At 35.2% G+C, this 13,048-nt stretch overlaps 1 long non-coding RNA gene across 1 annotated transcript in view; it reads right to left on the bottom strand.

Moving 5' to 3' along the window:
• Positions 1-13,048, bottom strand: part of LOC123940835 — a 248,183-nt gene that overhangs the window by 64,979 nt on the left and 170,156 nt on the right. The gene's annotated exons all lie outside the window — the stretch shown is intronic.

Raw genomic sequence — 13,048 nt, 5'->3', positions numbered from 1 at the left:
ATTGTAATAAAATTTGTATGGTGATGGGATGGGAACTAGATTTACTGTGCGAACTATCTAATAATGTACAAAACTTTCAAATCACCATGATGTACACCTATAACTAATAAATTATATTTCAATGAAAAAAAAGGAAGGACAGTTATATGTCCTACTCCTGAATGTGATAGCCTAATGTAGAAGGAGAAGAAGTCAAATAGTGCCCAAGGGCTGGCATTTCAAGGAGTGTCTCTGGTGTCTATCACATAAGCTCTGCTGTTTTATTTTGTATACTTCAGATCAGTCATCTGCAGAGATTCTCCTTGCCAGCTTGGCCAGTGTTTGGTTCCTGGCCTGAATGTGGTATGCTTTAACTAGGTGTGCTCTGATCTGCTTATGAAATGAGATCTGACACCAAATCCACCAGAACTGAGGTCCTGAGGAACTCTCTGGTTGGGAGAGGTGGTGTGGGAAGGGATTTCTGCTGGTCTTCTTAAAGAGGAGCTCACCACACTGTGACTGAGGCAAGCTTGCCTGAGAGGGACAGCCCTATCAGAACACAGGTGGTGGGGTCTGGTGTAAGCAAGTTAGGCAGCCAGTGTTAGTGCTGAACTGATTACTTCAGGTGACTCTCTGTTTATGCTAAATGGCAGGGAAGGAAAATGTTGCCAAACGGCTTCTTAGTTTCTGGAGAAGCATCTCTGCGAATGCTGCTTCTTGGGGACACACTCTAAGAGAAGTGAAAAATCTCCCTACTGTGTGCTCCAGTCATTTTTCAGATCACTGTTTTCACACTATATGTCCCCAGTTTGTTTGCCTGCCTTCTCTATAGGATCAGGACAGTGTCCTCTAAGCTTTATCCCAACCAAACACACTGACTTTCAAAACTCCAGGCTTTAAGCCTCACTGGTTGCAAAAACTCATGAAATTCAGCCCCTCTCAATTTCCAGGTCAATGGCTTTGGGAAAATGTTCTTCTTTTGCATTCCCCTGTGTGATACCCCCCACCCCCCACTTTTCTCCACAAATATAGCTCCCTCCCCTCCACAACACTTCAGGTTCTCCCCTTAACTATATCTCTTTACTTCCTTTCTTCAATGTGGCCTCTTCTCTCCCTTTTTTTGTGGAGTTTCTTCTGTCCATCTTCAGGTTAGCTTCTGGAGTATTTAGGATGATTTGAAAGTTACCTACTTATGTTTGTGGGATGAGATGAGCCCAGGGTTCTCCTATACTGTGGCTATCTTCCTCTCCACTCTGCATTTTAACTGGATTATTTGTGGGATTTTTTGGTTTTGTTTTTTGTTTTTTGGTGTTGAGTCATATAGGTTCTTTATATATTTTGGATATTAACCCTTTATTGGATATAGCATTTTCAAATATCTTCTCCCATCCAATTGGTTGCCATATAAAGTATTGTTGATGGTTTCCTTTGCTGTGAATTTTTTTTATTTTTATATAGTCCTAATAGTTTAATTTTCCTTTTGTTTCCCTTGCTAGAGGGAAGGAAGAAAAATGTTCCTATGGCCCATGTCAAAGAAATTAGTGGCTTTGTTTTTTATTTTTTTCTAGGAATTTTATGGTTTCAGAGTTCACATTTAGAACTTTAATCCATTTTAAGTTTTTTTTTGTGTATGATGTAAGAAAGTGATTCAGTTTCATTCTGTTGCATGAATGAGTTTTGCAATTTTTCCAGTTTTCCCAACATCATTTGTTGAAGAGACTATCTTTTCCCGATTGCATATTCTTGCCCCCCTTTGCTGTAGATTAATTGACTCATGTAAGCATGGGTTTATTTCTGGACTTTCTATTCTGTTCCATTGATTTGTGTCTCTATTTTTTATGCCAACACCATTTTGCAGTTCTGCAAGTATATCTTGAAATCTGGGATTGTGATACTTCTAGCTTTGTTCTTCTTTTCCCAGATTGCTTTGCTTTTTCAAGCTGGTGGCTCCATGCAAATTTTAGGATTATTTGTTCTAGCTCTGTGAAAAATGTTGTTGGTATTTTGAGCAGGACTGCATTAAATCTGTAATTCCCTTGGGTAGTATGGACATATTTAACAATGTTGGTTCCATGAGCATGGAATATCTTTCCATTTATTTGTGTTACCTTCAATTTCATTCATCAGTATTTTACAGTTTATGGAGTACAGGTCTTTCACCTCATTTGTTAAGTTTATGCCTAGACATTTTATTCTTTTTAGTACAATTTTATATAGAATTGTTTTCCTAATTTCTTTTTTCTGCACTTCATTATTAGTGTATAGAAATGCAACAGATTTTTGTATATTAATTTTTTTGTCCTGGAATTTATTAAATTCAGTTATAGTAGTTTTTGGTGAAATCTTTATTTTTTTATATATATCCAATATCGTGTCATCTGCAAATAGTGAAAGATTTGCTTCTCCCTTACCAATTTATATGCCTTTTATTTATTTTTCTTGTGGATTGCTATAGCTAGGACTTCTAGTACTACGTTGAATAACAGTGGTGAGTGTAGACATCTTTGTCTTATTCTAGATCTTAGAGGAAAAGTTCTCAATTTTTCACCATTGAGTACGAACTTAGCATCTTAGCTAAGTGTAATCACTCTACACTTTCAAAATGGCTAAAATTAAAACACAAGAAACAAAAAGTCTTGGAGAGACTGTAGAGAAAAAGAAAGCTTATACACTCATGGTGGGAACAGAAACTGGTGCTGCCCCTGTGGAAAACAATAAGAAGTTTCCACAAAAACTTAAAAATAGAATTACTATATGATCTAGTAATTCGACTACTAGGTGTTTACCCAAAGAAAATAAAAATACTAATTTGAAAAGATATATGTACCTCTGTGTTTACTGCAGCATTATTTATAATAGCTAATATATGGAAACAGCCCAGTGTCCACCCACAGAAGAATGGATAAGGAAGATTACACACACACACACACACACACACACACACACACACACACACACACAGAGAGGAATATTTTCCAACCATAAGAAAAAGAATGGAATCTTGCCATTCACAACAACATGGATGAACCTTAAGGGTATAATGCTAAGTGAGATAAGTCAATAAGAGAAAGACAAATTTCAAATGATTTTACTTGTATATCCAATGTAAGAAAAAAATGTACAAAGAAAAAAAGATGAACAAAAAAACAGGTTCAAATACTGAGAACAAACTAGTGGTTGCCAAAGAAAGGATGGGAGGAGCAATGGATGAAAGAGATAAAAGGGATTAAGAATGTTCTTATCTTAGAGGTGCCTGGGTAGCTCAGTCCGTTAGATATCCAGCTCTTGGTCTGGGCCCAGGTCATGATTTCAGGGTCATGAGATCGAGCCCAATGGTGATCTGGTGATCCCCTGGTCAGGCTCTGCGCTTAGTATGTTGGCCACCTGCTTGAGGTTCTCTCCCTCTCCCTCTCTTTTTGACCCTCCCCCAGTTCATGCACTCATCCACTCATGCACTATTTCTCTCTCACTCTCTTGCAAATAAATAAATAAAACTCTTAAAAAATGCACTTCTCTTAATAAGCACTGAAAAAGTATAGAATTGTTGAATAATAAAGCGGAAAAACTGTTTTTTTTTTCTAATCTTTATATTTGTGCCATTTCCACCAGAGAGCCAGAGGCAAGTCTTCATGAGACAAGCATTTCCAATTGTTCCAAGCTATTTTTCTCATAGTTTGACACAGTGCATAGAAAGTTGAAGACATGCAATAAATAATTTATTCCAATTTATTATCTTTGCCACAAAGAAGATTTTTTTCTCCCTTTTACATGTTGGGGTTCATAAAAGCAAATTGAATGTGCCATGATAGCATAGTATTTGCTAGCTTAAATATTGATTTCAAATTCACTACCTCTAATCTCTCATAATAAAGCTTTTAGATTAATTCAATCATTGTCTCATGCTTCTGAAGGGGAAATCGAGAAACAGGAAAGAGATTCATTTCACACAGTTAGGTAGAATTTTTACTTGACCTGAATCAGATACCATAGTCTATAAATGTGAAAAGAATTTACTGGTTTTCTAAAGTTAACACTAATGAAAACTCAGTTTTTAAAAACAGAATCCTTCATACACACATTTTCATTTTTTCATTTTTAACATTATTTAGAGTTGATTAGGTACAAAATATTTAAATAGACACTGACAGAATTTAAAATAAAACAGACATTTTTGCCATGGAGGAATTCATGACTTCATAATAGCTAATAAAACTAGTGATTTATACATCTTACCTAGCACTGTCTACATGCCATGCACACACATATTTACATGTATTTATTTATTTACTCTCACAGCATTACTATGAGAAAGGTATACCTATTATCCACATTTTTCAGATGAGAACATTGAAGGGCAGGGAACTTAAATAACCTATAAATGTGCAAACATTTAGTAGTATTTTGGAAATCATAACAACTGGTGGATATAAATTCTACATGTGTAGTCAGCTATTTTTTGCTCCTTTCCCTGAAATGGAGATACGGTTTCCAAAGCCTTATTACAGAACCCTGTGAAGATTCTTTTATAATCAATCATTATGCTTATGTACTGCAGAAGAATTGCCTTAGAATTCAAACAGAAGTGACTAACTTCTTAGCATTTTCCTCTTTTCACTCTGTCCTTCATCCTGCGTATAGTCTCTAAGCAGAAGTAGAAGTGGTTGTGAGATCGATACCCACATAGGTTTCCATGCTGGGCATGAACTCTACCTGAGATTCTCTCTTTCCCTCTCTCTAATTAAAAATTAATTAATTAATCCTAAAAAAAAAAAAGAAACTCTTAATCTGATAAAAAATACACATTAAAAAAAAAAGCCAACAGCAAGCCTCCTACTCAACAGTAAAATGTTGACTACTTTCTGTAGCAATAGGAACCAAGAAAAATTGCCCACCATCAGGATTCCTATTAAAAACTATAGGAGTTGGGGGAAATCAGAGGGGGAGACAAACCGTGAGAGATGGTGAACACTGAGAAACTAGCTGAGGGTTTTAGAGGGGAGGGTGGTGAGGGGTTGGGTAAGCCTGGTGGTAGGTATTAAGGAGGGCATGTATTACATGGAGCACTGGGTGTGGTACATAAACAATGAATCGTGGAACACCGAAGGAAAAAAAAAAACCTGTAGGAGTTACTAGTCATTTCAAGCAAGAGGGAAAATGTCCTAGAATTATTACATAGACTATAATTTAAAAATCCAAAATAATTTGTAGTTAAGTACTGAAAGAAATAAATAAATTTAGTAAGGTAGTTGGATATAAAGATAATACATAAAATCAATTCTAATTTTATATACAAGCAAGAGAGAGAAATTATAAATTTTGAAAATAATCTCCAATAATATTTTTTAGAAATCAAGTACTCAGAAATAAAGTTACCAAACTGAGCAACTGAAACAAGTTAAGATTTAAAAAAACAAACACACATACACACACATACACACACACTCGCATAAAATGACTGGATCAAGTTCATAATCTATTGAAACTCAATAATTTAAAGATATGAATTTCTTTAAATTATCTTTAATTTCAATTTAAAAATATTCCATCTGGATTTTTTACAGAAATTTACTGCACTAGATGACTTAAAAACTTACATGGTATGCAAAGGGTCAAGAATAGCCAAAAAATCTTAAAGAAAAAAGAAGAAAGCTAAAGTTCTTACACTATCTGATATCAAGATCTACTGTAAAGATGAAGTAATTAAGACTGTGTTATTTGTGTATGAATAGAGAAACTCACCCTTAGTAATGCAACAGGAAAGTAAAGTGCATAGGGGGAATATATGGTCTTTTTAATATTCAAAAAAGGTACTGAGTCACTTGGATAGTCACCTAGAAAATAATATGTCTTCATACTCACACCATACTATACAAAAATAAACAAACAAATAGAAAGGAAAGAAGGGAGGGAGGGAGGAAAAAAGGGAGGAAGAAGGAGAGAGAGAAAAAGAAAGAAAGAAAGAGAGGGAAGGAGGGAAGGAGGGATGAATGAAGGAAGGGAGGAAGGAAGGAGAGATTTCATAGAAAAATTAAGGGGAATATCTTCATAACTTAGGTTAGGCAAAACTTTCTTAACTAGGACACAAAACGTGCTAATCATAAAAGAAAAAATAATAAACTAAGTTATATAAAATTTAAAAAGTTTTGGGCGCCTGGGTAGCTCAGTCGATTAAGCATCCAACTCTTGATTTTGTCTCAGGTCATGATCTCAGGGTCCTAGGATCAAGCCCAGCATTGGTCCCCGACTCAGCAGGCAGTCCCCTTGAGGATTCTCTGTCCCTCTCTGCCCCTCCCTCCATTCACATGTGTGCTCTTTCTCTCTCTCTAAAACAAATAAATGAATCTTTTAAAAAATTAAAAATGTCTTTTAATCATTAAGACAGTGGAAAAGCAAGCCACAAAATAGAAGAAAATATTTGTCTATACAAATGACTTTTATGTAGAATACATAAAGAAAAATGCACACAAGGTATAAATGAAAAACACAGAATACACAGAAACTTTGCAAAAGAGGATATCCAGAGGACTAGTAAATGTGAAAATATGTTCAACTTGATTAGTCATCAGGCAAACGCAAATTTAAACTTTAGCAACTACCATGTACATTCCAAAATGGCTAAAATGAAAAGAGCAAAAAATTCCAAAATTCTCTTAGAAAGCTATGGACCAACCACATTTCTCATGTGATAGTTACAGGATATATGAATTGGTACAATATATATATTGATACAATATCTTTAGAGAAATATTTGGTGTTATGTACTAAAGCTGCAGATATATATACGCTATGACCCAACAATTCTACTTAAACTACATACCCAACAGAAATGCATGTTTTCCTAAAGAGAGGTACTAGATTATTTATAGCAGCAAAAATTAAAATAGTGCCAAACTCAAACCTACGCAAAGACCCATCAATAGCAGGATGGATAAAATAAATAACATATTTACTCAACGGAATACTTGAAAGCAATGAGAGTGAATAATTTATAACCACATTAAAAAAAAGAACCTCATACATAATATTAAGATAAGGAGAATACAATTGTATAATTTTGTTTATATAAAGCATAAAAAGAAGTAATACTAATCTCTGCTGTTGGAAGCCCACATGGTAGTTCTGTTTGGGCAAGTCAGAAGTTACTGGAAGTGGTATGGAGAGTGGGAAAAAGGTAGTTCTGGGATGAAAGGAATGTTTTCCACTGGGTCCTGGCTACACAGGTGTGTGCAGTTTGTGAAATCTCTGCCAGCTATAAAAAATTCATATGTGTAATTTTTACACATATATGTTATGCTATAATATAGGAATTCCAAAAAATAATAATTTAAAAATAAAACTACCACCTGAATGGTGCTTAAAAATCTCTAGATTCCGAAGTAATTAAAAATTACAAGTTTGAGTTCACAAGTCAAAGAGATTTAAAGAAAATTAAAAACTTTTAATTTAAAACATAATTCTCTTTTATGAAACTAATTTTACTTTCTACGTCTTAATAGAATGAATGGTTTTATTAAAAAATCATTTTTAATTAAACTTTTGCACATTTTGTAATTCCATCAATGAAATTCCAAACAGGTTGCAATGAACATTTGCCACCTGGCATTGATTTTATAGAAATAGGAAAGTGTGTAACAAAATTCAACTCCACATTTAGAGGTGAATTTTACTACAAAAAAAAAATTACCGTTCTAGTTATTTCGTGTCTATGAAGATTTAAAACTTAAATGCTTAAATTAAAGAATTTAGTTGAAAGCCTCTATTTTAAAAGCGCATTTTGGGTCATTGTGATATCCTTTTCACCCCACACCATAGACAATATTTTTGGGTCCATCTATGCCCTAGGCTTTTACTCCCATTGCTCCATCCAAGCACCAGATTGAAATAAATATCTCATTTTCCTTTGAAAATATTTAGTGAAATCTAGTGTCAATCCAAGGACAAACTGTGATAAGCTGAAATGGATCATTAGTGCCTCCAAGCCCTTATTTTTGCCATGCTCTCTGACTGCCCACCCATCCCCCAACACACACACACACACATGCCTTTACCACCAGGTATCCTATGTTTTCTACGGCTGTGCCCATGGAGGAATCCTGTTGAGCCAGTCCTCCAGGAGTCAAGCACTATATCAAATTCCTCCTGCCCTTCCTGTCAATAAAGGTTGTCAATTCTGTTCCATTTTCTCAGGACCATGTCTATTTTCCAGAAGGAAACAAAATTAAAGTCTGACTTCTAATCATATGTGTAAATGTACAATTACTGCTCTTCCCAGGAAAATATATCTCCCACAGCAGTCCTCTAGAGATGAGACTTTTACTTTAAAGCACGATACTAACAATGGGCTTATTAGACTTCATGGAACATCTGCAGGAGAGATTTTGTGGGCAAAAAGGGATTCCTCATGCCCTTCTAAGAGTTTTGCATGCATGTATCTAGATCTTTTACAATCCACTCATAATGCTTCAGTATTTACCATACTCTTATAAAAGACAGTCAAAATAGATCACAGAATAAAAATACTGAATTTTTTTATGAAAAATAATCAAGTTTGAGTAACAATCATTCAAACTGCAACTAGACAATGAGATGGTAGCCACCTTGATTAAATTTTCTGCATAAAAGTCTATAGGGGCACTTGGTGGCACAGTGGGTTAAGCCTCTGCCTTGGCTCAGGTCATGATCTCAGGATCCTGGGATCAGCCCCACATCTCATCGGGCTCTCTGCTCAGCAGGAAGCCTGCTTCCTCCCACTCTCTCTGCCTACTTCTCTGCCTACTTGTGATCTCTGTCTGTCAGTAAATAAAATCTTAAAAAAAAAAAAAACACTTGTTAAAAAATGTATCTATATCATTCTAATTGTATAGGATCTATCCTTTGAGAAGCTGATTATCTGAAACTCTATTTCACTGGATTTTATTTTTCACATTTTAGTTTTCTAATATAGTCTAAAAATGCCAAGCTTATTGGAATGTTCTGACCTTTAAAATTAATAACTCAGTTTTAAATAATTGATCAGAGTGGTCTAATATCTAAAAGAATGTCTGATATAAGTTTTATCCGCAATATTTGGGGTAACAAAGTATCATTTTTTTTTACCTTTCTTACTTAAAAACATGATCAAAACTCAAAAGAGAGCAAGGGATCTACCTTAAGATCTTGGTATAGAAATTCATAACTGTCAATTTAGGTTTAAAAAGCTCTTCATTCCTATTGTGACATTTTCTCAGCACCCAAATGAATGCTATGTATATATGAAAACCAGTTTCTTTGAGAATTTCATATGTTTTATAAAGTTACTTAAAATTTAATGGGAATTTCCAGTTGAATATAATCAAAGGGAGAAAAGTGGTATAGACATTATGATTCAGCAGTTGTTTTAGCACATGAATTTTCTAAAGGTCTCAACATTTATTTCCTTAAAAAAGGTACCTACTTTCTCATCATATATTTATAATACAGGAGAAGAAGGTAAAATATATACATTGCAAAACATTTTATATTATTGCAAAAGGCATGGGAAGTCTACTGTTGGGGTAATGAAGACAGGAAATAAATCAAGGTCATGGCCCTAAGTGAAGTCTGAGGTAGGAACTGTACCTAGAAATCAAGAGAGATTATGGGAGTCAGTGAGACAAGTTGTGGAAAAAGCCAGATGTCATGAAACTAGCACAGCCATGAATGAGAGAGTCACTACAATCTTGTTAAGTGAAAAAAGCAGCCTGCAACAAAATATCTGAAATATTAACACTCCAAGTAAAATGGAGGCAAAAATAGTCAAACCATCACTATGTATAAGACTATCCGCTATATGTTCTTGTATTTTCCCTCTCCTGTTCTCCCTCTCTGTCTCTCTCTCTCATCTATCCTTAAATAAACACATTTGTAAAGCCCTCTCAAAGGATACATATGAAGCAAATAATAGCATTACTCTTACTTGCAGACTTCCTTCCAGAGAAAGAATAAGACTTTGGTGGTAAGGATGGGGAAGTGTTGTTGAAAGAATACTTTAGGTTTAGAGATCTATTATTATTATTATTAATCAATTTATATAAGATCAAAGTATTCATGTATTAATTTTATAAAACTCAAGAATTTAAATCTATAAATAAAACAAATGACTAATTCAACCAACAAATACGAAATCAGAAGTCACAAACCTTCTATAAGTTAGGAGTGAGTGTCCAGAGTAGAGTAACAAGAAAATAGAGTTACAGCCTCCAGATCCTAGAGTTCACCTTCTCTTCTGCACCTCACTTCCTCTTCTGACTATGTATCCTCACAGTCATTTATTCAATAAATATTATCCAACTTACTATGTTCCTGGGACCACACAGCTGTTGGGTCTGTGCTGACACCTGATTGTGGGGAAGACAAGTAATTCTAACGCATCACAGTATCATATCCTTGGTGGTCTGCCCCCTCCAGGCCTGCATGCACTTATAACATTTTGCTTGAGCCCTGCAAAGTGAGGAAAAAATATAGGAAAAAAACCTTTGAAGGAAGGACTTAGTGAAGTGCAGAGGGATTTGCAGAGAAGAAGCTACTTTAATTTGGATGTTAGAAATGCTGACCTGTATCAGATCACCTTGTTGTATAGAATGTAATCTCTAGGAAGGCCTTGAAATATTTCCAGGTTCTTTGAAGTTGGTCAAGACAGAAGCTGAACTTAGTGAACCTTCAGTGAATAAACATTCCCTGAACATAATTTCCTTCAAATGGCATCTATGGAATTGCCATGAGGAACCACAAGACTCAGGAATGAAAAGAAAAACTCCCTACAGTCTGCGTGTGTCCATGGGAATTTTCACCAACTTTCAGTGCCTTGATGTTTCACATGATCACCAAAACTGATGAGCAATTGCAGTGCCCCAGAGATGAAAAATAGGTGTGCTTCTAATAATAAATATGCTGATATTTATAGATTTAAGATTGCATATATAGGCGATGACCAGTGTGTACATTTCCATGGAATTGCTTTCTTCTAAAATTTAGCATTTTTGGCTTAGTGTCTGTTTTAATTTCCTAGCTGGCTCAAATATAGGCATTGAAGATTTTCCCCTAAAGATGAAGCTATTCTGACTCCCAGCCAATCCTCACCAAATCAAAGAAAATATTTGGAAATTAATTTGGAATAGCAGCTGAGATCAAGAATTAATGTGCCATGGATTTGAGGATGTGCCCACTAAAATTACAATATATAAAACTTGGCTTAGCGCTCTGTTTCCAGCTTGATATGCTATCAAAACCTGCCAAAATTTGAAATGGTTTCCCCCTCCTGGCCCTCCATAACTTGATTACTTTAAGTGGAACAAGGTAACAATTTTAAGTACTTGGGGCCAGATGATAATTTTAAGTAAACAAGACATGGAGACTGGTCAAATAATTTCCATATCAAAATCTCCCAGTCAAACACAATGCCAGTATATTATCTGAACTATTTCTCCTTTCTTTTCAAAAGTTAAATTTTCAACCGTCAAAAAGGCTGTCAAATAAAGCAAATGTGCATTTAGATAAGAAGAGACTTTATCACAGACTATTGCAATAGGGAGAATGCCTAATCATAAATCTGAAAAAGACCTATGAGGCAGAAAAGGTAGTTTTCTCAATGTAAACATCTTCCAAACAAAGGCAGAATATCTTAAAGAGGTTATTGATACTCAGACACCAAGATACAGGACATTTCCATCACACTAAGGATCCCTGTTATAACCATCCCCACTTCTCTCTCACTTTCCCCACCTACTCAGCCTTGGCAACCACTAATAACATTTCCATTTCTATAATTTTGCTGTTTCAAGAATATTACAAAATGGAATCATAGGTGGACTTTTTACACTCAGCAGAATTTTCTGGGACAATTCAGGTTGTTGCTGAGATCAGTCAGTTTGTTCATTTTTATTATTGAGCAGTTTCCATTGTATGAATGTACCAGTTTTAACATTTCATTGATTGAAGGGTAATTGGGTTGTATCCAATTTGGGCTGCTATGAGAAAAGCTCCTACAAACTTTGTGAAAAGGCATTTTGTGTGAACATAATTCTTTATTTCTCAGGAATAAGTGCTCAGAAGTGCATTACTGGATTTTATGGTAATTACATGTTTAATTTATTGAGAAACTGAAAAACAGTTTCCCACAATGGCCATACCATTTTACATGCTCAACAGCAACAGATGAGTGTTTGAGCTGTTCTGTATCCATGACAGCATTTGGCATTGTCAGTATTTTTTATTTTAACCATTCTGACGTGTAGCAATACCTTATTGGAATTTAATTAGAATTTTCCCAGTGGTTTATGGTATTGAACATTTTCCACGTGCTTACTTGAAATCTGTATATCTTTAGTGAAAATTCTATGTTGACTATGTTATAATCGGATTGTTTGTTACTTTTGAGTTTTGAGAATTGTATTAGTTTGCAAGGATTGCTATAGCAACAAACCACAGATTGAGTGGCATAAACAACAAAAATTTATTTTCTTATGTTTCTTGAGGCCAGAAGGACAAGATCAAGGTGTCAGTAGGGCTGGTTCTTGGTTTGTATATGATCATCTCCTCCCTGGATCTTGATATGCTCTTCCCTCTGGTGTGTGTCCGACTTCATTTCCTCTTACAAGGACACTAGTTATATTGGATTTGGCCCATCCTAGTGACTTCATTTGAACTAAATTACCTTTATAATTATGCCATTTCAAAGTCCTTGAGGGAAGGAGAATGCTCTATTAAAAGAATGGAAAGATGGTGGTCAGCCTGGCTGGAGAAAATGAGTAGTCCCACAGGAAACTAGTGAGACAGACCTGCTTATCCCAGACATAGTCAGCCACATTAGGCAGTTTGAATGTTACCCTAAGAGCAATGGGAATGGCATGATGCTGGGATCCCTCCACCTCGAAACGTCATCACCTTTCTTTGAGGAAGTCCACCTCTATATTTAATGCACTGATAGTTTTTAACATGAATCAGTGTTAAACATTTCTTTTTTCTTATTTATTTATTTATTTATTTTTTGGATTCTATTTATTTAGAGAGAGAGAGAGCAAGCACAATCAGGAGGGAGGGGCAGAGAGAGAGA

Source organism: Meles meles, chromosome 4 (genome assembly GCF_922984935.1).
Source record: "Meles meles chromosome 4, mMelMel3.1 paternal haplotype, whole genome shotgun sequence".
Lineage (NCBI taxonomy): Eukaryota > Metazoa > Chordata > Mammalia > Carnivora > Mustelidae > Meles > Meles meles.
The sequence above is the reverse complement of the archived record's forward strand: the minus strand, read 5'-3'. Positions and strand labels throughout refer to the sequence as shown.